Genomic DNA, 25,445 nt, shown 5'->3' with positions numbered 1-25,445 from the left:
AGCGGTGCAGGAGTGAATGCAATCATATATGGAATTATAACCAGGGCCTGCAATTAGAGAAACAGTAAGTGCCAATCACGGAATTTAACTGCAGATGTGACTCGTTATACAGTCGTGGTCAAAAGTTTACATACACTTGTAAAGAACATATTGTCATGGCTGTCTTGAGCTTTCCAATCATTTCTACAACTCTTATTTTTTTGTGATAGAGTGATTAGAGCACATACTTGTTGGTCACAAAAAAAAATTCATGAAGTTTGGTTCTTTTATGAATTTATTATGGGTCTACTAAAAATGTGACCAAATCTGCTGGGTCAAAAGTATACATACAGCAACATACATGATCAGTTTTGTTTAGTTAAGGTTTTAGAATGGCCTTCCCAAAGTCCTGCCTTAAACCATACTTGCCAACCTTGAGACCTACGAATTCCGGAGATGGGGGGGTTTTAGGGGTAGTGGGGGGTTGTATAATTTCAGGGTGTTTCATATATATATATATATATATATACACACACACACACACATATATGTATGTGTATGTATGTATATATATATATTTATATATGTGTGTGTGTGTATTAGAGATGCGCGGTTTGCAGTCACAACCGCGGAGTCCGCGAATAAACCGCGGTTCGGGCGGGTGACATGACGAAAAAATAGATTTTAAATAGTTTCGGGCGGTTGGCGGTTGAACCAATTCGGAAATATATATTGTAATAATCCCAGGAATGTAGGCTCATAAAACTTCTTCGTTTGTCTTGTCTTTATTGCACAAGATGTCTTACAACCACACAACAGCTCTCATGTCTCTAACGCTTTTCCCGGGACAACGCAAACTCTCACTTCCTGTCGATAACGTCACTTCCCTATCTCTCCCGGAAGTCCCGCCCCCCAGCCAAAGTCATTGGCTAACACCCCGTAGCCAGCCGCTACATTATACATAGTTAAATGTTATGTTGAAGAGGTACATTTAGCCTGACATGTATTTATAAATGGTTGATTTATATAGGCTAGGAGGTAAAGTGTTGTACCTGACAACACTTGATGGTATAATCCATATAACAGACAACGTCCCGCTAACATCACGTCACACCTCTGATGAAGGCTGCAGAAGCAAGGTAGCCCAAACTTGTCAGGTACAACACTTTACCTTACTAGCCTATAGAAATCAACCATTTATAAATAGTTAAATGTTGTTACCCACATACGAAAAACGAACAGCACTCTTTGAAACAATATGTGGGCATACTTTTATTTTGAAGTGTCTCGTTTGGTCTGTCGATGGATGTAAGGAAGCTACTTCCGGGCATGAGTACACATTTTTTTTATGCATGAGAAGGGAGAAAGAGAGCGACTGATCGTAACAAAGACCAAAAAGTGTCACAAGGACTTTAAGCGTTTGAGCTATAAGAGCCAGAAGATCACAATTTCCTCCTAAAATAAGCATGCAGGCCAACGAGGTATTTGTCATTTGTTGGTATTTTACTTAGTAAAATGTTTGATCCACATGCTGTGCATGTTATTATTTTTACGTTTGTAACGTGCTTTATTTATTACAGTTTTCACGGTGAATTTGAAGGGAAAGTAAGCCTTCAAATAAATCAGTTCAAGAAAGCCATTGTGTCTGTGCTATTTGGAGGGAGTTACACTTTCTAACCTCACTAATGCCATTGCATCATCTATATTAGATATATAACAACAGGCGTGTGGCAGGCGGGTGTGGCTTTGATAAAACGTTGGTTCGGGTGGATGGTGGGTGGATGACCACTTTAGTGATGCGGTTGCGGATGATATAATTTCCTATCCGCGCATATTTAGTGTGTATGCATATATATATATATGTGTGTGTGTATGTATATATGTCTATGTATATATGTACATATATATACACACATCTATATATGAATATATACACATATATACATACATATATATACACACAAACATACATATGTGTGTGTGTGTATTTATATATATATATGTGTGTGTGTGTGTGTGTGTATTAGGGGTGTAACGGTACACAAAAATTTCGGTTCGGTACGTACCTCGGTTTACAGGTCATGGTTTGGTTTGTTTTCGGTACAGTAAGAAAACAACAAAATATACACTTTTTGGGGATTTATTTACCAAATTTGTAAACAATGGCTTGATCCTTCTAACATTGGGAACACTATAATAATTCTGCCCACGTTAATCCACATTAAACTGCCTCAAGTTGTTGCTTAGATGAAATAAAATGACAACTGTTCTTCTACACATAAAAAGTGCAACATTAAGCAGTTTCAAGTCAACTCATCATGCTTAATTTATTACAGCATTGGAGAAGCCTGTAGTTGATTTTTATTATGTAAGTGTTATATTTTTATCAACATGTGATAGCATGGACCCTGCCATTCAAAACTAGGCTGCTACATTACTAATGATTAATGTAACTATAGCCGAAAATTCATCCCTGACCACCATGGAGTTTATGTAGGCTTTATGATGCACTTAAATTATTTTATACACTATCAGAGACAGAAACTCTTCATTTAATATGATGTCCTTTTTTGCTGCTTCAACTCACCTCAATCAACACTGTCCGTAACACACACACTGCAAAATGAGCTAACGTTTCGCTTAAAGCTAACTAGCCTTCACCTAAAGCCAGGACTGCAAGTGAGCTGAGCTGCAGTTTGTTTCTAGAAGGTCCACGGGTTCATAGTGATGTTTAGAAAGTATTTGACTTGGAATATAATTTGGGGGGAGAGAGTTGCTCCCCTGCTAAAGACCTATCTGCTCGACATCGGCACTAAAGCCCTGATGACATGCGCTCTGAATACGCATTGCTGATTGGCTTTGTACGTAACCAATCAGATGGTTGTGTGGGTGGGACAATGCAGGGTGCTGTGTACAGACACAGAGGCAGAACGGAGCGGAGCAGCTTGTTAAGACTTTAGGATAGGCGGCTACTTCATATGTACGTGTTGAACTCGTTCGGTATTCCTCCGCACCGAACCGAAACCCCCGTACCGAACGGTTCAATACAAATACACGTACCGTTACACCCCTAGTGTGTATATATATACATATATATATGTGTGTGTATGTATATAAATTTGTATATGTATATATGTACATATATATATATACACACACATCTATATATATATATATATACATACATACATATATACATATATGTGTGTATGTATATATGTGTATATACGTCTATGTATATATGTACATATATATATATACACACACATCTTTATATATATATATATATATATGTATGTACATATACATTTTTATATATTTATATATACATGTGTGTGTGTGTGTATATATATATATATATATATATATATATATATATATATATATATATATATATATATATATATAATCCGTTCATGAATATCTGTTTGGCCACCGTGTTGAATGGAGAAGTCTGATATACAACATTTGCAGGCAGCATACCCCTTCCCCTTCGAGCTGTCCTGGATGAACTGAAATTATTTTTTCACACTCATCTTGGAACTTGCAATCGTACTTCTTATTCTTCCTCGTCGTCGCCATGTCTCTTCTTCGTTCTTCTGCTTCGTCTCTGTTATGTTTTTGGACATTACTACATGCCGTAGTTTTGAAGCAATGCATGATGGGACATGATGATGTGTGTCAGTGTATTAACGTGCCGGCTGGAATAAACACACGCTGAGAAATAGTTCCGTGCCTGGCTATTTTATGTATGTGTGTCTGTTGCTCGGCACAATTTGTGGGTCAAAAGTTTGTTAAGATGTGCCGCGCCCTTGTGCTAAGGTGTGGACACACGTGCACACACACTTCTAAGTGTAAACACACACACACACACACACAATGTGCAGGATGTGTATAATTGATTAGCACAGCAGCAGGGAGAACCATGAGAGGGACCAGAGGGCTGCCACGTTCAACTGGCATGTGGCCGACCTTTCACAGATAAATCGGCGGGTGTTGTGTGTGTGTGTGTGTGTGTGTGTGTGTGTGTGTGTGTGTGTGTGTGTGTGTGTGTGTGTGTGTGTGTGTGTGTGTGTGTGTGTGTGTGTGTGTGTGTGTGTGTGTGTGTGTGTACAAAGTAGGGGTGGCAGATGGTGGCACAGATATGATAAGCCTCTACATCCATTTTTATAGGAGGATAGGAAATCAGACTAATTTAGTGCATGGTAACATAGTCATTGTCATTATGCTCATGAGATTACATAGGATATGAAAATGTAGAAAAAGTTTCATGCAACTTATTGTAAACACAAGATATGTCTGCCTTGAAACACAAGTTATTGGCGTAACAATGGCAAGCGCCCCAATTCCACCCCAAAGGCACACCGTTTATCCTCACTTTGTGCCTGCACAGTTTCTATAACTAGTAGTTCATCCTCCGTATATTCAGGTTCAAAAAGATAGGGGTTGTGAATACTAATTTGTAAGAAAGTATGAGTATTATGGGTCGCAAACACATGTGTTTGTTAAGAGAAGTACTAAGTACGTTCCTATGAGCACTGAAATCAATTCGCCCAGGAAAGTAATTCAGTTAAAGTTTAAAATAACCAAAACACGATAAATATTCTACTGTACATACTACATATTGTGATAAATGTGTTTGTTACTACATTATATGCGTGTGTGTGTGTGTGTGTGTGTGTGTGTGTGTGTGTGTGTGTGTGTGTGTGTGTGCGTGTGTGTGTGTGTGTGTGTGTGCGTGTGTGTGTGCGTGTGTGTGTGCGTGTGTGTGTGCGTGTTGTATATGAAGGTAGATAAGCACAAGTATCCATCCATATAGTACAGACCTTCTCATTCAATGTGTTATTTATTTTCATGACTATTCACCTTGAAGATTGTCACTGAAGGTATCAGAACTATGACTGAACACATGTGGAGTTATGTACCTAACAAAAAAAGGTGAAATAACTTAAAACTTGTTTTATATTCTAGTTTTTTCAAAATGGCCACCCTTTGCTCTGATTGCTTTTTCCTACAGTCTTGGCATTCTCTCGATGAGCTTCAAGATATAGTCACCTGGAATGGTTTTCACTTCACAGGTGTGCTGGAAACCCCGAAAATGGCAGAAAATGCATATTTTTGGAAAACGTTTTTTCGCTAAAATATCGTATGGGGGGAGACTTGTACAAAAATTAAAAACAACGGATAATAATAATAATAATGGATTAGATTTATATCGCGCTTTTCTATTATTAGATACTCAAAGTGCTCACAGATTTGCTCCAGCAGCACAATACTGGTGCTGTAGTTGTAGGAGATGTCTCAAAACGTCATCAGGAGTCCCGACAAAACCCGAAAATGGCAGAAAATACATATTTTTGGAAAAACTTTTTTTGCTAAAAAAGTTTAAAAAAAAAAAAAAAACTGATTTGCCCCAGCAGCACAATATTGGTGCTGTTGTTGTAGGAGATGTCTCAAAATGTCATTATGAGTCCCGAAAATGGCAGAAAATGCATATTTTTGGAAAACATTTTTTCGCTAAAATGTCGTAAAAAAAATTTTTTAAAAATGTATTTGCTTCGGCAGCACAATACTGGTGCTGTAGTTGTAGGAGATGTCTCAAAACGTCATTATGAGTCCCGAAAATGGCAGAAAATGCATATTTTTGGAAAACTTTTTTTCGCTAAAAAAAAAAGTTCAAACAATTAAAAAAAACTAAATTGCTCCAGCAGCACAGTACTGCTGCTGTAGTTGTAGGAGATGTCTCATAACGTCATTAGGAGTCCCGAAAACCCCCGAAAATTGCAGAATATGCATATTTTTGGAAAACTTTTTTTCGCAGAAAAAAAATTCAAACAAACGGATTTACTCCAGCAGCACAGTACTGGTGCTGTAGTTGTAGGAGATGTCTCAAAACGTCATTAGGAGTCCCGACAAAACCCGAAAATTGCAGAAAATGCATATTTTTGGAAAAAAAGTTTTTGCTAAAATGTCTTAAGAGTATATATATATATATATATATATATATATATATATATATATATATATCTTTTGTTGAAAGGAGATTCAATCAGTTGAGATGGGAATTTGATATAGTGATATATTATAAAATGACATGAAATAAGAAGGGGCTTCACGGTGGTAGAGGGGTTAGTGCGTCTGCCTCACAATATGAAGGTCCTGCAGTCCTGGGTTCAAATCCAGGTTCGGGATCTTTCTGTGTGGAGTTTGCATGTTCTCCCCGTGAATGCGTGGGTTCTCTCCGGGTACTCCGGCTTCCTCCCACTTCCAAAGACATGCACCTGGGGATAGGTTGATTGGCAACACTAAATTGGTGTGAATGTGAGTGTGAATGTTGTCTGTCTATCTGTGTTGGCCCTGTGATGAGGTGGCGACTTGTCCAGGGTGTACCCTGCCTTCCGCCCGATTGTAGCTGAGATAAGCGCCAGCGCCCCCCGCGACCCCGAAAGGGAATAAGCGGTAGAAAATGGATGGATGGATGAAATAAGAAGAACAAAGGCGAGGTCCCAGAACCATAATAATTTTAATATGATATAGAGAATGTTATAAATAGCATAAGTTAAAGTAACTTTTTGACCTTCACAAAATATTTTCATAATTTTTGGAATGAGAAGTCTGCTTACAACAAGTAGATTGACACCTCTGTCATGGCCTGAGGGGGGTCTGTATTGCCTTTGCAGGCACTTAACATTGAGGAAGGTGGCAGGAACACTGTCACACAAAAACTACTAAAATGCCGACTTGCTTTACAGTATGTCACTCATCCCTTTTTCATTTGTTTAATCAACATCATCAACGGAAGTTGATGTGTGCCACCAGAAAAAAAAAAAGGCCAATGTGCAATTACTGCTATCATGGCAGAAGCTCCAAAACAACCAAAGAAACGAAAAGTTTTGTCAGAGGAGACAATAAAGAAAAACAAAACGGTCAGGACCAACATTGCCGCTAAAGTCAACCAAAATTGGTGGGTCTTTAATAGGACTAGATTATGAATGGGAAAACTAGAAGAGGATTGTGTAATAAAACGGATATAGGATATGAACAAATAATGTGTAAAATATTGCAGCAAATATACACTTAAATACTCTCGCTCTTTTAATTATTTATCTTCAACCTTTGCTCTGTCTGGAGAACAAATGCATGTGTCAGCCTGACCCTTAGCAAGGCCTTCTTATTCTGAAAATACCATGGAATTGTTATGGTTAGTCCTAGTATTGTTACAATGTGTCCCGTAAACTTAAAACTACAAAAGCCAAAACCAGTGAAGTTGGCACATTGTATAAATGGTAAATAAAAACAGAATACGATGATTTGCAAATCCTTTTCAACTTATAGTCAATTGAATAGACTGTAAAGACAAGATATTTAATGTTCCAACTGAGAAACTTAATTTTCTTTTGCAAATAATCATTAACTTAGAATTTAATGGCAGCAACACTTTGCAGAAAAGTTGGCACAGGGGCATTTTTACCACTGTTACATGGCCTTTCCTTTTAACAACACTCAGTAAACATTTGGGAACTGAGGAGACCAATTTTTGAAGCTTTTTAGATGGAAATATTTTCCATTCTTGCTTGATGTACAGCTTCAGCTGCAGCTGCTGTGGTATTCTCGGCTTCATAATGCGCCACACATTTTCAATGGGAGACAGGTCTGGGCTACAGGCACTCTTTGACTATGAAGCCACGCTGTTGTAACACATAGCTTGGCATTGTCATGCTAAAATAAGCAGGGGCGTCCAGGATAACGTTGCTTGGATGACAACATATGTTGCTCCAAAACCTGCATGTACCTTTCAGCATTAATGGTGCCTTCACAGATGTGTAAATTACCCATGCCTTGGGCACTAATACACCCCCATACCATCACAGATGCTGGCTTTTAAACTTTGCGCCGAGAACAATCCAGATACTTCTTTTCCTCTTTGTTCCAGAGGACACAACGTCCACAGTTACGAAAAACAATTTTAAATGTGGACTCGTCAGACCACAGAACATTTCATTGGTCCATCTTAGATGAGCTTGGGCCCAGCGAAGCCAGTTGTGTTTCTGGATGTTGTTGATAAATGGCGTTCTCTTTGCATAATAGAGTTTTAACTTGCACTTACAGATGGAGCGACGAACTGTAGTTACTGACAGTGGTTATCTGAAGTGTTCCTGAGCCCACGCGGTGATATCGCTTTTTGATGCAGTACTACCTGATGGATCGAAAGTCCGTAGTATTGTGGCTTACGTGCAGTGATTTCTCCAGACTCTCTGAAACTTTTGATGATATTACGGATCGTAGACGGTGAAATCCCTATATTCCTTGCATTAGGTGGTTGAGAAATGTTGTTCTTAAACGTTTTGACAATTTGCTCACGCATTTGTTCAGAAAGTGGTGACCCTCGCCCCATCCTTGTTTGTGAATGACTGATCATTTCACGGAAGCTGCTTTTACACCCAATCATGGCAACCACCTGTTCCCAATTAGCCTGTTCACTTGTGGGATTTTCCAAATAAGTGTTTGATGAGCATCCTCGTCTTTTGTTTCTTTTGAAACGTCTTGCAGCCATTAAATTTCAAATAAGCTAATATTTGCAAAAAATAACGTTTTTCAGTTTGAACTGAAAAGTTTAAGTCTATTGTCTATGCAGTCTATTAAATTGAATATAAGTTGAAAAGGATTTGCAAATCATTGTATTCTGTTTTTATTTACCATTTACACGACGTGCCAACTTAACTGGTTTGTAGAATATAATTATAATGAGACATTTACGAGGGATCCAATATAATGAGCCTTAAAGGCCTACTGAAATTAGATTTTCTTATTTAAAGTCAACTCTTTAAATAAGAGGGAGTGTGTCTGGAAGCACCGCAGCCGTCGCTGCCCAGGCCCGAAGGCCTGGGCAGCGTCCATTCTATGTGTCATACTTGATCATTTTGCGATATTGCCATATATTTGCTGAAAGGATTTAGTAGAGAACATCGACAATAAAGTTTGCAACTTTTGGTGCTGATAAAAAGGCCTTGCCTGTACCGGAAGTCGCAGACGATGACGTCACAAGTGTGAGGGCTCCTCACGTCCTCACGTTGTTTTTAATGGGAGCCTCCAGCAGCAAGAGCTATTCGGACCGAGAAAATGATAATTTCCCCATTAATTTGAGCGAGGATGAAAGATTCGTGGATGATGATATTGATAGCGAAGGAATAGAATAAAGAAATAAATAAAGAAATAAATAAAGTAAAAAAAAAAAAGGCGATTGCATTGGGACAGATTCAGATGTTTTTAGACACATTTACTAGGATAATTCTGGGAAATCACTTATCTTTATATTGTGTTGCTAGTGTTTTAGTGAGGTTAAATAGTACCTGATAGTCGGAAGGGTGTGTCCACGGGTGTCTTGAGGCAACTCACGGCAGATACAAGGACGGCGCAAACTCCACAGATCGCCGGTAAGAGGCGACTTTTAACACAATTTTCTCACCGAAACCTGCCGGTTGACAAGTGGTCGGGAACCATGTTCGCTTGACCGCTCTGATCCATAGTAAAGCTTCACCTCCGGTAAGTTTAAACAAGGAATCACCATGTGTTTGTGTGGCTAAAGGTTAAAGCTTCCCAACTCCATCTTTCTACTTTGACTTCTCCATTATTAATTGAACAAATTGCAAAAGATTCAGCAACACAGATGTCCAGAATACTGTTTAATTGCGGGATGAAAAGAGATGACTTTTAGCCGCAAGTGGTGCTGCGCTAATATTTCCTGACAGTCCGTGACGTCACACGCACGCGTCATCATTCCGCGACTTTTTCAACAAGAAACTCCGTGGGAAATTTAAAATTGTAATTTATTAAACTAAAAAGGCCGTATTGGCGTGTGTTGCAATGTTAATATTTCATCATTGATATATAAACTATCAGACTGCGTGGTGGGTAGTAGTGGGTTTCAGTAGGCCTTTAATATGATAGGACTAATACATTGAATTGAGCTACAATAAATATGACATTTTTTGTGGTCCAATTGGATGTGATAGGATCTTGTGCCTTAACCTTCTATCAGCAACACCGTGACCCACATTATCCTAAAGGTCCATGTGCATGAAGGCCACCTCAGGCTTGTACCGTCCCCACTAGCCCTGCCGTGCCTGTGGCGCTTCCTGTATTAAGAACACAATGTTGTGTCACGTGTGTTGTGCAGCAAAGCGTACGACAACTGCCTAATTCATACAGCGCATAAGACTAGAACGATTGAGATATTGGCGAGCTGTAGGAGTGCGGCGCGGGGGGGGGATGGGCGGGGGTTCGATGTAAAGTCACATGGTGCAAAAAGGTGTGATCTGTGAGGCTGAAGAGCCTGATCCTCCGTGTGCAGATTATTTTTGGCAACAGGTTGACCTCGCCGTCATTTTTGCACGCCACTGAAGTGGCTGAGCTGGGGTTGCTATGGCAATGGCCCCTTTATAAGCCTGTTTATCGATGATCGCTGTTATTCGAAGCCAAAGTCACTGCTTTGAGATGGTGGCCTCAGCTTCTACAGGGTGTCACATGTATGCTCTATAGTTTTGGTGACTAGCCAAGTATGTAAATGAGTGCAACTTTACTTCATTTGCGACGCACATTTGCGTCTGTTCAAGCTCTCTTTAAGGCGTTGTTTTCCTTCTCCTCCCTTGTCCGCTCTCTCTCCAAGATGCCGCCTTTTGTCTCCTCAGCATCAGCATCTCCTCAGTCTTTGCAACTGCTCAAAAACATATCCGAGAGGCAAAAAAATTCCTCCGCACTTCCGCTGCCCGGCTGGTTGGATTTGTATAGAATAGAATGGACTTTATTGTCATTATAAATGCATTTGACGAGATTAAGGACTCCAATTTAAGGTGCGGAAGTGGGAACAAATATGGAATAAAAATACAGTGGGGCAAAAAAGTATTTAGTCAGCCACCGATTGTGCAAGTTCTCCCACTTAAAATGATGACAGAGGTCTGTAATTTTCATCATAGGTACACTTCAACTGTGAGAGACAGAATGTGAAATTTTTTCTTCCAAGAATTCATATTGTAGCAGTTTTAAAGAATTCATTTGTAAATTATGGTGGAAAATAAGTATTTGGTCAACCATTCAAAGCTCTCACTGACAAAAGGAGGTTTTGGCTCAAAATCTCACGAAACATGGCTCCATTCATTCTTTCCTTAAAGGGGAACATTATCGCCAAACCTATGCAAGCGTCAATATATACCTTGATGTTGCAGAAAAAAGACAATGTATTTTTTCAACCGATTTCCGAACTCTAAATGGGTGAATTTTGGCAAATTAAACGCCTTTCTGTTTATCGGTCTTTTAGCGATGACGTCAGAACGTGACGTCCCCGAGGTAACACACCCGCCATATTAATTTTCACATTACAAACACCGGGTCTCAGCTCTGTTATTTTCCGTTTTTTCGACTATTTTTTGGAACCTTGGAGACATCATGCCTCGTCGGTGTGTTGTCGGAGGATGTAACAACACTAACAGGGAGGGATTCAAGTTGCACCACTGGCAAGAAATTTGCCGGCAGACCCCCATCGAATGTGCCGGAGTGTCTGCACAATTTACCGGCGATGCTATGACAGACATGGCACAGAGATGTATGGATAACCTGCAGATTGCATTTGCAACGATTAAGTCAACGAAATCACAAAGGTGAGCTTTGTTGATGTTGTTGACTTATGTGCTAATCGGACATATTTGGTCACGGCATTACTGCCAGCTAATCGATGCTAACATGCTACGCTAATTGATGCTAACATGCTATTTACGCTAGCTGTATGTACATTTGAAACTAGATACCTACATTTAATGCGAAACAAACACTTACCAATCGACGGATTTAAGTTGCTCCAGTGTCACAAAATGCGAAAGTCCTGATCGTTTGGTCTGCACATTTTACCGGCGATGCTAATAAGGCAGCCATGCTATGGGCCACTTCATTAGGTACACCCATGCTATGGCCGAATAGCGTCAATAGCTATTCGCTCAATAGCTTCAATTTCTTCTTCAATTTCGTTTTCGCTATCTGCCTCCATACTCCGACCATCTGTTTCAATACATGCGTAATCTGTTGAATCGCTTAAGCCGCTAAAATCCGAGTCTGAATCCGAGCTAATGTCACTATATCTTGCTGCGGTAACCGTCATGTTGTTTGTATTGGCAGCACTGTATGACGTCACAGGGAAATGGATAGTGGTTTCGAAGTAGCAAAAATAAGGCACTTTAAAGCTTTATTTAGGGATATCCCGGGACCGGTAAAATTTTGAAAAAATTTTCGAAAAATATAACAAGCCACTGGGAACTGATTTTTATTGTTTTTAACCCTTTTGAAATTGTGATAATGTTCCCCTTTAACACGGATCAATCGTCCTGTCCCCTTAGCAGAAAAACAGACCCAAAGCATGATGTTTCCACCCCCATGCTTCACAGTAGGCATGGTGTTCTTGGGATGCAACTCAGTATTCTTCTTCCTCCAAACACGACGAGTTGAGTTTATACCAAAATGGATACATGGATGATACAGCAGAGGATTGGGAGAATGTCATGTGGTCAGATGAAACCAAAATACAACTTTTTGGTACGAACTAAACTCGTCGTGTTTGGAGGAAGAAGCATGTGAAGCACTGTGAAGCATGGGGGTGGAAACATCATGCTTTGGGGCTGTTTTTCTGCTAAGGGGACAGGACGATTGATCCGTGTTAAGAAAAGAATGAATGGGGCCATGTATCGTGAGATTTTGAGCCAAAACCTCCTTCCATCAGTGAGAGCTTTGAATGGTTGACCAAATACTTATTTTCCACCATACTTTACAAATAAATTCTTTAAAATTCCTAAAATGTGAATTCCTGGATTTTTTTTTCACATTCTGTCTCTCACAGTTGAAGTGTACCTATGATGAAAATTACAGACCTCTGTCATCATTTTAAGTGGGAGAACTTGCACAATCGGTGGCTGACTAAATACTTTTTTGCCCCACTGTAAATGGGACAAGAAGTAATAAAGATAAAACTAAGAATTGAAATCGACTACTATCCAATAAAATAATGAGCAATCCTGTACAATATACAAAACGATATACAAAATACTTTACAATATACAGAACAAGACAAGAGTACCGGAGTGATAGCAATCAGAGTCGGACGTATTGCACTCGGTGGGTAATATTGCACTGTTGGGTATTAGGGTAGGATATTGTATAGGGGGGAATTATTATAAGTTAGAGTTCAAGATCAGACCTGGGCAAATTAAGGCCTGGGGGCCACATGCGGCCCGTGAAGCTTTTCAATCTGGCCCACCGGACATTCCCAAATGTTTGTTTTTTAGATCTTTAAAGGGGAACACTATCCCAATTTCTGAAGGGTTAAAATCAATAAAAACCAGTTCCCAGTGGCTTATTTTATTTTTCGAAGTTTTCTCAAAATTTTACCAATCACGCAATATCCCGAAAAACGGCTTCAAAGTGCCTGATTTTAACCATCGTGATAGGTTGATTGGCAACACTAAAATTGGCCCTAGTGTGTGAATGTGAGTGTGAATGTTGTCTGTCTATCTGTGTTGGCCCTGTGATGAGGTGGCGACTTGTCCAGGGTGTACCCCGCCTTCCGCCTGATAGTAGCTGAGATAGGCGCCAGCGTCCCTCGCAACCCCAAAAGGGAATAAGCGGTAGAAAATGGGGATATATCCATCCGTTTATTATCCTGTGACGTCACAGTGTGACCACACAGAAACAAACATGGCGGATAGCACAGAAAGGTATAGCGATATTAGCACGGATTTCAGCGCCGTAAACGATTCAACAGATTACGCATGTATTGAAACGGATGATTGGAGGCAGGTACCGAAAACGCAATTGAAGAAATAGAAGCTTTTGAGCCATATCACGACAGACAGCGGCACGGGAGGAAGCGCGGACGAATTCGGCGATCGCCTTCTAACCAACGATTGGTATGTGTCTGTTTGGCATTGAATATGGGTGGAGGGAAAGGCTGGATGCAAATATAGCTACAAATGAGGCATAATGATGCAATATGTACATACAACTAGCCTAAATAGCATGTTAGCATTGATTAGCTTGCAGTCATGCCGTGACCAAATATGTCTGATTAGCACACTCCACATAAGTCAATAATATCAACAAAACTCACAATAACATCAACAAAACTCACCTTTGTGATTTTGTTGACCCTATCGTTGGAAATTAATATGCTTTGAGTGTCGCAGGATATCCACACATTCTTGCCATCTCTGTCGTAGCATAGCTGTCGTCGGTAAAGTGTGCAGAACAAACGAGGGACTTTCGCATCTTTTGACCACTGGTGCAACTTGAATCCGTCCCTGATCGTCTTGTTACATCCTCCGACAACAAACCGACGAGCCATGATGTCTCCAAGGTACGGAAAAAAGTCGAAAAAACGCAAAATAACAGTTGATTTGACTTTGTGTGTGTAATGTGTTTGAGAAAGTGGCCGGTCGCTTCACGATGTGACGTCACGGGTGAAAGGTCATTGCTCCAACAGGCGAACAATTGAAAGGCGTTTAAATCGCCAAATTACACCTTTTTAGAGTTTGGTAATCGGTTAATAAAACATGGTCTTTTTTCTGCAACATCAAGGTATATATTGACACTTACACAGGTCTGGTGATGATGTTCCCCTTTATGATGGAAAGTGTCGCTCCCATTATGATGTGCAGTGACGTTTTCTAATGACCGAAAGTTTTCAACTGTACAAAGTATTTCAATGGTTAGAACAGGGGACGGGAACCTTTTTGGCTGAGAGAGCCATGGAAGCCAAATATTTCAAAATGTATTTCCATAAGAGCCATATAACATTTTTCAACACTGAATCCAACTAAATTTGTGCATTTTTAAGTACGACCAACATTTGTAGAGTATAATAAGTCTCTTATTCTTTTTAACAACATTGTTATTCTAAAAGCTAACCAATAATAAATATAATACTTCTTACCATTAACGCGACATCGTGAACAGGTGCAGTAGAAAACGGATGGTTGGATTAAAATGCATGAGAAGTTTTATGATTTGAACGTTATTTTTGAAACTGTGATTACCAGCGGAATCATTCATTACTTATCGTGTTAAGCAATGTCAGCTAAGATTTAGCTGAGAGCCAGGTGCAGTCATCTGGCTCTAGAGCCATAGGTTCCCTACCCCTTGTTTAAGCATTAGACCCCTTTTTACCTGCACTCTTCCTCCCGCTGTTTCCCACATCTACAAAGCAATTAGCTACTGACTGGCACCTACTGATATGGAAGAGTATTACACGGTTGCTCGGCATAGCTCGGTTAGCAGAGTGGCCGTGTTAGCAACCTGAGGGTTCCAGGTTCGATTCCCGCTTCCGCCATTCTAGTCGCTGCCGTTGTGTCCTTGGGCAAGACACTTTACACACCTTCCCCCAGTGCCACCCACACTGGCTTAAAAGTAACTTAGATATTGGGTGTCACTTTGTAAAGCGCTTTGAGTCACTAGAGAAAAGCGCTATATAAATGTAATTATCTGAGAGCCATATGTAGTCATCAAAAGACCCACATCTGGCTCTAGAGCCATAGGTTCCCTACCCCTGGGTTAGAATATACCAGTTACTATGGTAATCTAATTAGTTACTATGGTAATCTAATTCATTACTATGCTAATCTACATCACAGCCGCTCAGACGAGCCACAACATTTTTCACAACAAAGTTCTAAATCTTAGTGATGTATCAGATTGTAGGTTGGTTTATTTTGTACCCTTCGCGTTCATATTTCACTGTTGCATTTTTGTTGTGTTTCACTTGATTGTAAAATATGTCAATAGAAAGGGGGTGTGACATTCATATTTTGTCAATAGTCAGTGTTTTATTGTTCATAGAAAAAAGGAAAATTACATTATATTTTTTAATGCGGTCTGTCAGAAAGTTTTTTGCATTCAATCAGACATTATTGTCAGGTTGTGTATTAGTGTTTCTAAAAATAGATATCACGGCCCTCAGACACTTTTTTTTTTCTCTAAAGGTGGCCCTCGACTCAAAATAATTGCCCAAACCTGTTCAAGATGGACAGCTCTGGGAAAGAGGCTGTCTCTGTTTTTTGCCAGGCTCGACGATTGTTCAATTGAAATTAAAAAAAACTGCAAATTTTTACACCATGAAAGACGTGTTGGCACGTCTAAATTTAGCACTTGTTTTCCCAGGCAACTTTCATGTATATGTATGTGAACCACTGGCAGGGGGGGGGGGGGGGGGGGTACGCGGTACGCGGGAAAGCGACATAAAAGACATTTACACAATTGGCAATGGGGGTGGAGAGAAAAAAAACAAAAACAAGAACTCCCGAATCAACTCAGCTGAGCCAAGCAGACAGAAAAGCCAATTACTGGGAATTGGGCGAGGGGGGAGAAAAAAAAATCTTTCCAGGCGGCAAAACGGAGGAAAAAAAACACATTTTGGACAACATCACCTTGGCTTTGCATTGTCACACAATAGTCATGTGATCATCATGGATGTACTTATTGTGACAACGGGAGAAAAATAATCCGAGCATTCTCTAGCATGATTAAAAGCTGCTTTTCTACACGCCTACTTTCCAATACTGTCATCTCCATCCTGTGTCCTTCCACAGAACAGACTTGACCGCTGCCGGCAAGACGCCCACAAGCCTGAATAGCTTAAAGTGAGAATTGCAGGTAATGTAGATTATTTCATTTTTTTACCATTCATCATGTGCAAGTGTTGTTAATAGGGCTGTGAATCTTTGGGTGTCCCACGATTCGATTCAATATCGATTCTTGGGGTCACGATTCGATAATATATCGATTTTTTTTCGATTCGATTCTCGATTAAAAAACTATATTTTTCCGATTCAAAACGATTCTGTATTCATTCAATACATAGGATTTCAGCAAGATTTACCCCAGTCTGCTGACATGCTAGCAGAGTAGTAGATTTAAAAAAAAAAAAAAAAGCTTTTATAATTGTAAAGGACAATGTTTTATCAACCGATTGCAATAATGTAAATTTGTTTTAACTATTAAACGGACCAAAAATATGACTTATTTTATCTTTGTGAAAATATTGGACACAGTGTGTTGTCAAGCTTATGAGATGCGATGCAAGTGTAAGCCACTGTGACACTTTTGTTCTTTTTTTCATTTTTATAAATGTCTAATGATAATGTCTGAGGGATTTTTAATCACTGCTATGCTGAAGTTATAACTAATATTGATACTGTTGTTGATAATATTCATTTTTGTTTCACTACTTTTGACTTGTTTTGCATCGTGTTTGTGTCTTTATTGCAGTTCTGAGTGTTGCTGGGTCAGGTTTGGTTTTGGAATTGGATTGCATTGTTATGGTTTTGCTGTGTATTGTTTTGTTGGATTGATTTAAAAATATATATATATATATATTTTTTTTTTTTTAAATCGATTTTTAAAAAATGACAATCGATTCTGAATTGCAAAACGTATTCGAATTAATTTTTTCCAACACCCCTAGTTTGTTAATGTTGTTGTTATTAGGTGATTGTCACGTGGGGGTCGAATCTTACTGCGGGGTCGCTCTTCCAAGATGCAGAACGGACAACTCCGGACGAAAGCGTGAAGGTAGGAATAAGATTTATTGTCATAAATCCTACAAATGACAAAAAAGACGGGAATCAAACAAAAGGAAAGTGTGCCGACCGCACGAGAAGCTAAACAACCAAAACTTGGCACGGATATCATTAGCCAGAAAACAAAAATACCAACGTGAATGTTGCATACAGCAAACAACGAAGCCAGACAGAGTGTTGCAGGTTCGATTCCCGCTTCCGCCATCCTAGTCACTGCCGTTGTGTCCTTGAGCAAGACACTTTACCCACCTGCTCCCAGTGCCACCCACACTGGTTTAAATGTAACTTAGATATTGGGTTTCACTATGTAAAGCGCTTTGAGTCACTAGAGAAAAGCGCTATATAAATATAATTCACACTATACCCGATTAGTAGTGACGTGATGATACTGTATTGACGATACCATGTAGTCGATACCGGATTGGTAGTGTCGTGATGATACTGTATTGACGATACCAAGTAGTCGATATCCGATTGGTAGTGACGTGATGATACTGTATTGATGATACCAAGTAGTCGATAATTGGTAGTGAGATGACAATACTGTAGTGACGATACCGGATTGGTAGTGACGTGATGATACTGTATTGACGATACCAAGTAGTCGATGCTGGATTGGTAGTGACATGACGATACTGTTGTGACGATACCAAGTAGTCGGAACCAGATTGGTAGTGATGTGACGATACTGTATTGACGATACCAAGTAGTCGATACTGGATTGGTAGTGATGTGACGAAACTGTAGTGACGATATCAAGTAGTCGATACCGGATTGGTAGTGACGTGACGATACCAAGTAGTCGTTACCGGATTGGTAGTGACGTGACGATACCAAGTAGTCGATACCGGATTGGTAGTGACGTGGTGATACAGTAGGGACCTGGGCCTTTGTTCAAAATGTTGCATAGATGATGTCTTACTAGGGGTTTTCCAGACGGACATATTAAGTAACGTAAACAATACTTAAAATGCCGGAAATTTGAGGCATTTAAGAAAGTCCACCCGCACAGCCCCGCTAAAGAGGACTTGTCCAGTGAAAAGAGGACGTATAGTCAGTCTATTCTAGCCCGGTCGCTGCTAGCAAAAGAGGACATGTCCTATTTTGCGGGGCTGTCCGGGTGGAGTTTCTTAATTGCCTCAAATGTCCGGCATTTTGAGTTATAGTTGCGTGTATCACTAATGTACGTTCAGGTTTAAGAAAAAAAAAAACATTGTGCGCCCAGCAACATTCTTAAGGGAGGGGCAGGCAGCGAGAGAGTTATGATAAACGCGCATGCATCTCCAGGCTCTGCTTTTTATCCATTAATTTATCAGATTTTATTTTTTATTATCTATAGCAGGGGTGTCAAAAGTGTGCCCCGAGGCCATTTGCGGCCCACAGCTAATGTTTTCAAGGCCCACGGCACATCCAAAAAATACTATTAAAATAAAGAAAAACATAACAAAAGTGAAATAAAAAATCTTAAAGGCTAAATGTAATTTAGAAAAAGTTGCAACGTTGACTAATAAAACAAAGCTGTTTTTTTTTCATTCAAACTGTCATTGCTCAAAACATAATACTGTATCAAAATCAATGTTATTATGAATTATTTACCGATCCAAGGTTCCCATTACTTCACATCAAATATTACTGTCAGAGTTAGTTTGTGACGAACCCCAAGGTGTAGAGAAGGAGGGAGGCATTTTGCAAGAAAACATGATTTGAATTAAAACACCAAAACAAAAACAAACAAAGGGTACAAACAAAAAGCGCGCACGTTGGCGGATAACAAACGAAAAGAGCTAGCAAGGGAACTAGAAAATAAACGGAGCTTAGCATGGAAGCTAGCAAAAACAAAAAGGCCTAGCGTGGAAGCTAGCAGGTTTTGAGCAGGAAACAGAAGTCGTACATGAAATATGAAAACAAACTTGGAAACGGAACAAAAGGCAGTAAGCTAAAAACCGCAATCAAATAAAGCTTACCGCAACTCTGCATTGACAAAACACGACACAACAGGTAGCAACGACAAGCGCGACATCGACATGACAAATCAATAATCCAGCACTGACTGAAAGACAAAGCAGGTACAAATAGGAGCGGGCTAATTGACACCAGGTGTGGTCAGGTGCCAATCAGCCGCAGCTGAGGGGAAACAAAGCACTCAGGGAGACAAAAAGGGAAGCTGAACCAAAATAAGAGTGCTGACAGGAACTAAGGACAGGAAATACTAAACACACAGAGGAAAAAACTAAAACACAAACAAACTGTCAGTGGCAGGCCTGACAATTCCACTAACAAAAATATTTTTGGTGGAAGATTTTGCAAATTAGGTAGATAAATAACCAAAACAATTATATTTTGTTGTTTTCTTACTGTACCGAAAATGAACCGAACTGTGACATCTGAACTGAGGTACATACCGAACCGACATTTTTGTGTACCGTTACACCCTTATGTTTTACAGATCATCTTCAAGCCTCTTTCTGACAGTCATTTCAAGATGCGCCGTTTTGTGGGTGGGTCTTATTTACGTGGCTCACCTTCAACAGCGTCTTCTCCTCGTCATCTTTGTTGTAGCGTTGTAGCGTGCAAGGACGGGAGTGGAAGAAGTGTTAAAAGATGGAGCTGACTGTTTGAATTAGTTAAAACAGCATCTCCTCATCCGTCGGAAATGTGTCCCGTGAAAAACCGTCCAACCGGAACTTTCTAATAACTAGAGAAGTTGCTTTTGCATAATATTGCGAAACAAAATGCCAGATAATATGTCTTACCTTATACACACTCCATAATAATTATGTTATGTTGAAGCACAGTACAATCCATCAGGCTGTGTGGCTTTATAGCTTACCAAAGTCGTACTAAAACATTTTGATAAGATTTTTACACGCTGTGTGTAATGTTCTATATTTTAAATGGAACATGTCAAATGTTTGCTGTTGTTTACTTAAGTCATATTGCAGTCTACATGTATCTTTTATGTGTGACTGCCATCTACTGGTCACACTTATTATTTCACCATGTACCAGATAAAATGGCTTCGAGGTCAGTAAGTAAAACCAGAATCGTTACGTACATTAGGCTCACCGCACTGTTGAGTTTTTGGGGAAAAAAATGATTTTAAATGCGCTTTATAGTCCAAAAAATACAGTGTTTTGCTAATCGACATATAATGAGCCTGACCAGCCAATCAAATCGATGTCGTTAAAAATGCCTCCTTGGTTACTCGCCGCCTAAGACTGACAGCTAAGATTTTTTTTTTTCCCCAAAGGTGCATGCAAATACAGGTTCTGGAGCCTATCTCAGGTGTATTCTGGTGGAAGGCGGTGTACACCCTGGACAAGTCGCCACCTCATCACATGGCTGACACAGATAGACAGACAACATACACACTCACATTCACACACTAGGGACCATTTAGTGGTGCCAAATAACCTATCCCCAGATGTCATTTCACAAAAAGCACAGAACGAACAGACAAATAGAAAATAAATCTAAAAATTGAAACAGCCTTTTTTTAGTATCATTCCTCCAGGACTCTAATTGCTTTTAGTTTAATTGAATCCAACAAAACAGTGTTGATTCTAATCTAGTCGTGATAGGTTTTAAATTGCTAAATGAATGGATTGATTTAGTTGCTAGTTCTTTAAAGGCCAAGGAACCAGAATCCTGATGATGTCTGGACCCCATTGTCAAAGACAATAGTCCAAGTGGAGGGTGGAATTTTAAGGTCAAAAGAACCACAGTAACAACCTGGGTGGTGTTACCATTAATTGATTAACGTGGACCCTGTCTTAAACGAGTTGAAAAACTTATTAAATAAGACCTGTTTAGTAGGTTATGTATAGCCTACTTGTTACCATGAATTGATTAACATGGACCCCCCGACTTAAACGTGTTGAAAAACTTATTCGGGTGGTACCATTTAGTGGTCAATTGTACGGAATATGTACTGTACTGTACTGCACTGTACAATCTACTAATAAAAGATTCAATCAAGTGTGGAAATATGTGACCTGACCACATGCTGAACTTCTAACACATGACAAGCAGAACCAAGAATTTTTGGTTCTGCTATGTGATAGAAGAATTCTGGTGTCCAGTAGAAGTATGACACCTGTTTTTTAACCGATTAGCAAAAAACAGTTCCTGGACTTTAGATTGCATTTGGCAAAGCACCGTGCTGAACTAGCGAGGCTGTCACCATGGAAACAGTCATTTCGCTTTACATTTATGTTCCCATGCCTGCCTGTGGCGTTTTGCTATGTTTTCAGACAAGCAGTAGACACACTTTTTTTTTTCTGACTGACTGTGCACTCAGGAGTCCATCCATCCATTTCCTACCGTTTGTCCCTTTTGGGGTCGCAGGGGGTGCTGGAGTCTATCTCAGGGCCAACACAGATAGACAGACAACATTCACACACTAGGGCCAATCAACCTATCCCCTGGTGCTTGTCTTTGGAGGTAGAATAGAATGGACTTTATTGTCATAATATTTGCATATAACGAGATTACAGACTCCAACTTGAGGTGCGGTAGTGGGAACACATATGGGGTAAAATAAATAACACAAGAGGTAATAAAGGAAAAAACTAACAATTGAAATAGACAACTATCCAATAAAAATGATAAGCAATCCTGTACAATATACGAAACACTGTAGAAATACAAAATACTGTACAATATACAGAACAAGACGAGTACCGAAGTAATAAATAACAATCAGTGTCGGACGTATTGCACTCAAAGGGTCGTATTGCATAGTAGGGTATTAGGGTAGGGTATTGTATGAGGGGGAAATTATTATTATTATAAGTTAGAGAAGATAGAGAGAGAGAGGTGAGAGGAAGCCGGAGTACCCAGAGGGAACCCATGCAGTCAGGGGGAGGACATGCAAACTCCACACAGAAAGATCCCGAGCCCAGGATCGAACCCAGGACCTTCGTATTGTGAAGCACATGTACTAACCCGTGGTCCGCCACGTTGCCCACTCCGGAGTCCAGTCTCAAGGAAATGTATATTGCATTACATTTTTTTTTTCCGCATTGCAGATGTTAATAGTATATTTTTGATATTAAAAATCAAACAATTAACTAAAACGCATCAGTTTAATTTGTTTAAATTAAGGGCAGTTATGCAGTAGCTATACAACTAAATTGCTAAATAGATAACATGTATATTAATTTAGTTTCTGGCAGTTCATACATCTTGAGGAGCAAAAGTATGACGATGCTGTAGTACTATCGCCTCAAACTGACCACACAGGCTCAAGTAGAGTACCGTATTTTTCAGACTATAAACGTACACTTAAAATCCTTTAATTTACTCAAAAATCGACAGTGCGCCTTATAACCGGTGCGCCTAATGTACGGCATGATTCCGGTTGTGCTTGAAGACCTCAAAGCAATTTAATTTGGTACATGGTGTAATGATAAGTGTGACCAGTAGATGGCAGTCACATAGAAGATATGTGTAGACTGTGATATGAGGCTAGTAAACAACACCAACACTTCAAATGTGCAATTGAAAATATAGAACATTACACATGGCACTCAGAAATCTGTCAAAATGTTTTTAGTCCGACTTTGGTAAGCTATGAAGCCGCACCTCTTGATGGATCGTCGGCGCATTAAATATACGAGTATTATTATAGTGTGTGTGTGTGTATTAGGACCGCAAAATGGCACCTATTAGCACTTTTGTTACCTTCTGGTACCTGCTGATGTGTATTTGGGATCTGCATAAGTCCTGAAAATTTGCGCGTGTCCTCCATTCTAGTCATACCGTATTCAATGAGCTTCTTCTTTTTGTCTAACTTTTTATGTGGCATTCATTTTCCGCTGTTGCCATTTCTAATATCAATCAATCAATCAATGTTTACTTATATAGCCCTAAATCACTAGTGTCTCAAAGGGCTGCACAAACCACTACGACATCCTCGGTAGGCCCACATAAGGGCAAGGAAAACTCACACCCAGTGGGACGTCGGTGACAATGATGACTATGAGAACCTTGGAGAGGAGGAAAGCAATGGATGTCGAGCGGGTCCAACATGATACTGTGAAAGTTCAATCCATAATGGATCCAACACAGTCGCGATAGTCCAGTCCAAAGCGGATCCAACACAGCAGCGAGAGTCCCGTTCACAGCGGAGCCAGCAGGAAACCATCCCAAGCGGAGGCGGATCAGCAGCGCAGAGATGTCCCCAGCCGATACACAGGCAAGCAGTACATGGCCACCGGATCGGACCGGACCCCCTCCACAAGGGAGAGCGGGACATAGAAGAAAAAGAAAAGAAACGGCAGATCAACTGGTCTAAAAAGGGAGTCTATTTAAAGGCTAGAGTATACAAATGAGTTTTAAGGTGAGACTTAAATGCTTCTACTGAGGTGGCATCTCAAACTGTTACCGGGAGGGCATTCCAGAGTACTGGAGCCCGAACGGAAAACGCTCTACATACAGCCCAAATACTTTTTTTGGGCTTTGGGAATCACTAATAAGCCGGAGTCCTTTGAACGCAGATTTCTTGCCGGGACATATGGTGCAATACAATCGGCAAAATAGGATGGAGCTAGGCCGTGTAGTATTTTATACGTAAGTAGTAAAACCTTAAAGTCACATCTTAAGTGCACAGGAAGCCAGTGCAGGTGAGCCAGTACAGGCGTAATGTGATCAAACTTTCTTGTTCTTGTCAAAAGTCTAGCAGCCGCATTTTGTACCAACTGTAATCTTTTAATGCTAGACATGGGGAGACCCGAAAATAATACGTTACAGTAATCGAGGCGAGACGTAACAAACGCATGGATAATGATCTCAGCATCTTTAGTGGACAGAATGGAGCGAATTTTAGCGATATTACGAAGATGAAAGAAGGCCGTTTTAGTAACGCTTTTAATGTGTGCCTCAAAGGAGAGAGTTGGGTCAAAGATAATACCCAGATTCTTTACCGTGTCGCCTTGTTTAATTGTTTGGTTGTCAAATGTTAGAGTTGTATTATTAAATAGAGTTCGGTGTCTAGCAGGACCGATAATCAGCATTTCCGTTTTTTTGGCGTTGAGTTGCAAAAAGTTAGCGGACATCCATTGTTTAATTTCATTAAGACACGCCTCCAGCTGACTAAATCCGGCGTGTTGGTCAGCTTTAGGGACATGTAGAGTTGGGTGTCATCAGCATAACAGTGAAAGCTAACACCGTATTTGCGTATGATGTCACCTAGCGGCAGCATGTAGATGCTGAAGAGTGCAGGGCCAAGGACCGAACCCTGGGGAACTCCACACGTTACCTTAACGTAGTCCGAGGTCACATTGTTATGGGAGACACACTGCATCCTATCAGTAAGATAAGAGTTAAACCAAGACAGGGCTAAGTCCGACATACCAATTCGTGTTTTGATACGTTCTAATAAAATATTATGATCGACGGTATCGAAAGCAGCGCTAAGATCGAGGAGCAGCAACATAGATGACGCATCAGAATCCATCGTTAGCAATAGATCATTAGTCATTTTTGCGAGGGCTGTCTCCGTGGAGTGATTTGCCCTGAAACCGGATTGAAAGGTTTCACATAGATTGTTAGACGCTAAGAGTTCATTTAACTGCTCCGCAACAAAATTTTCGAGGATTTTTGAAATAAAGGGAAGGTGAGACACCGGTTGGTAGTTTACCATGAGGTCAGGATCGAGGTTAGGTCTTTTAAGAAGAGGATGAATAACCGCTTTTTTGAATGCTAGGGGAACAGTGCCCGAGGAAAGTGATAAGTTTATAATATTTAGCACTGATGGACCTAATAATACAAAGAGCTCCTTGATCAGTTTCCCAGGAAGAGGGTCAAGTAAACATGTTGTTTTTTTTATTCCATTTACACGTTGTAACAATTCCT

The 25,445-nt window shown here is 40.0% G+C and overlaps 1 protein-coding gene and 1 long non-coding RNA gene across 2 annotated transcripts in view; one reads left to right on the top strand and one right to left on the bottom strand.

The window, feature by feature from the left end:
• The window catches only part of LOC133543486 (uncharacterized), a 112,674-nt gene that overhangs the window by 69,140 nt on the left and 18,089 nt on the right, over positions 1-25,445 (top strand). The window contains exons 2-3 of the long non-coding RNA XR_009804390.1: positions 16,599-16,662; positions 17,497-17,580. This is a non-coding gene — a long non-coding RNA (uncharacterized LOC133543486). The remainder of the gene's footprint in view (positions 1-16,598; positions 16,663-17,496; positions 17,581-25,445) is intronic.
• yjefn3 (YjeF N-terminal domain containing 3) overlaps positions 1-25,445 on the bottom strand; it is a 113,581-nt gene that overhangs the window by 70,949 nt on the left and 17,187 nt on the right. The window lies entirely within an intron of this gene.

The sequence above is a fragment of the Nerophis ophidion genome, linkage group LG26 (genome assembly GCF_033978795.1).
Source record: "Nerophis ophidion isolate RoL-2023_Sa linkage group LG26, RoL_Noph_v1.0, whole genome shotgun sequence".
Classification (NCBI taxonomy): Eukaryota; Metazoa; Chordata; class Actinopteri; order Syngnathiformes; family Syngnathidae; genus Nerophis; species Nerophis ophidion.
This window is presented reverse-complemented; position numbering and strand designations above follow the sequence as displayed.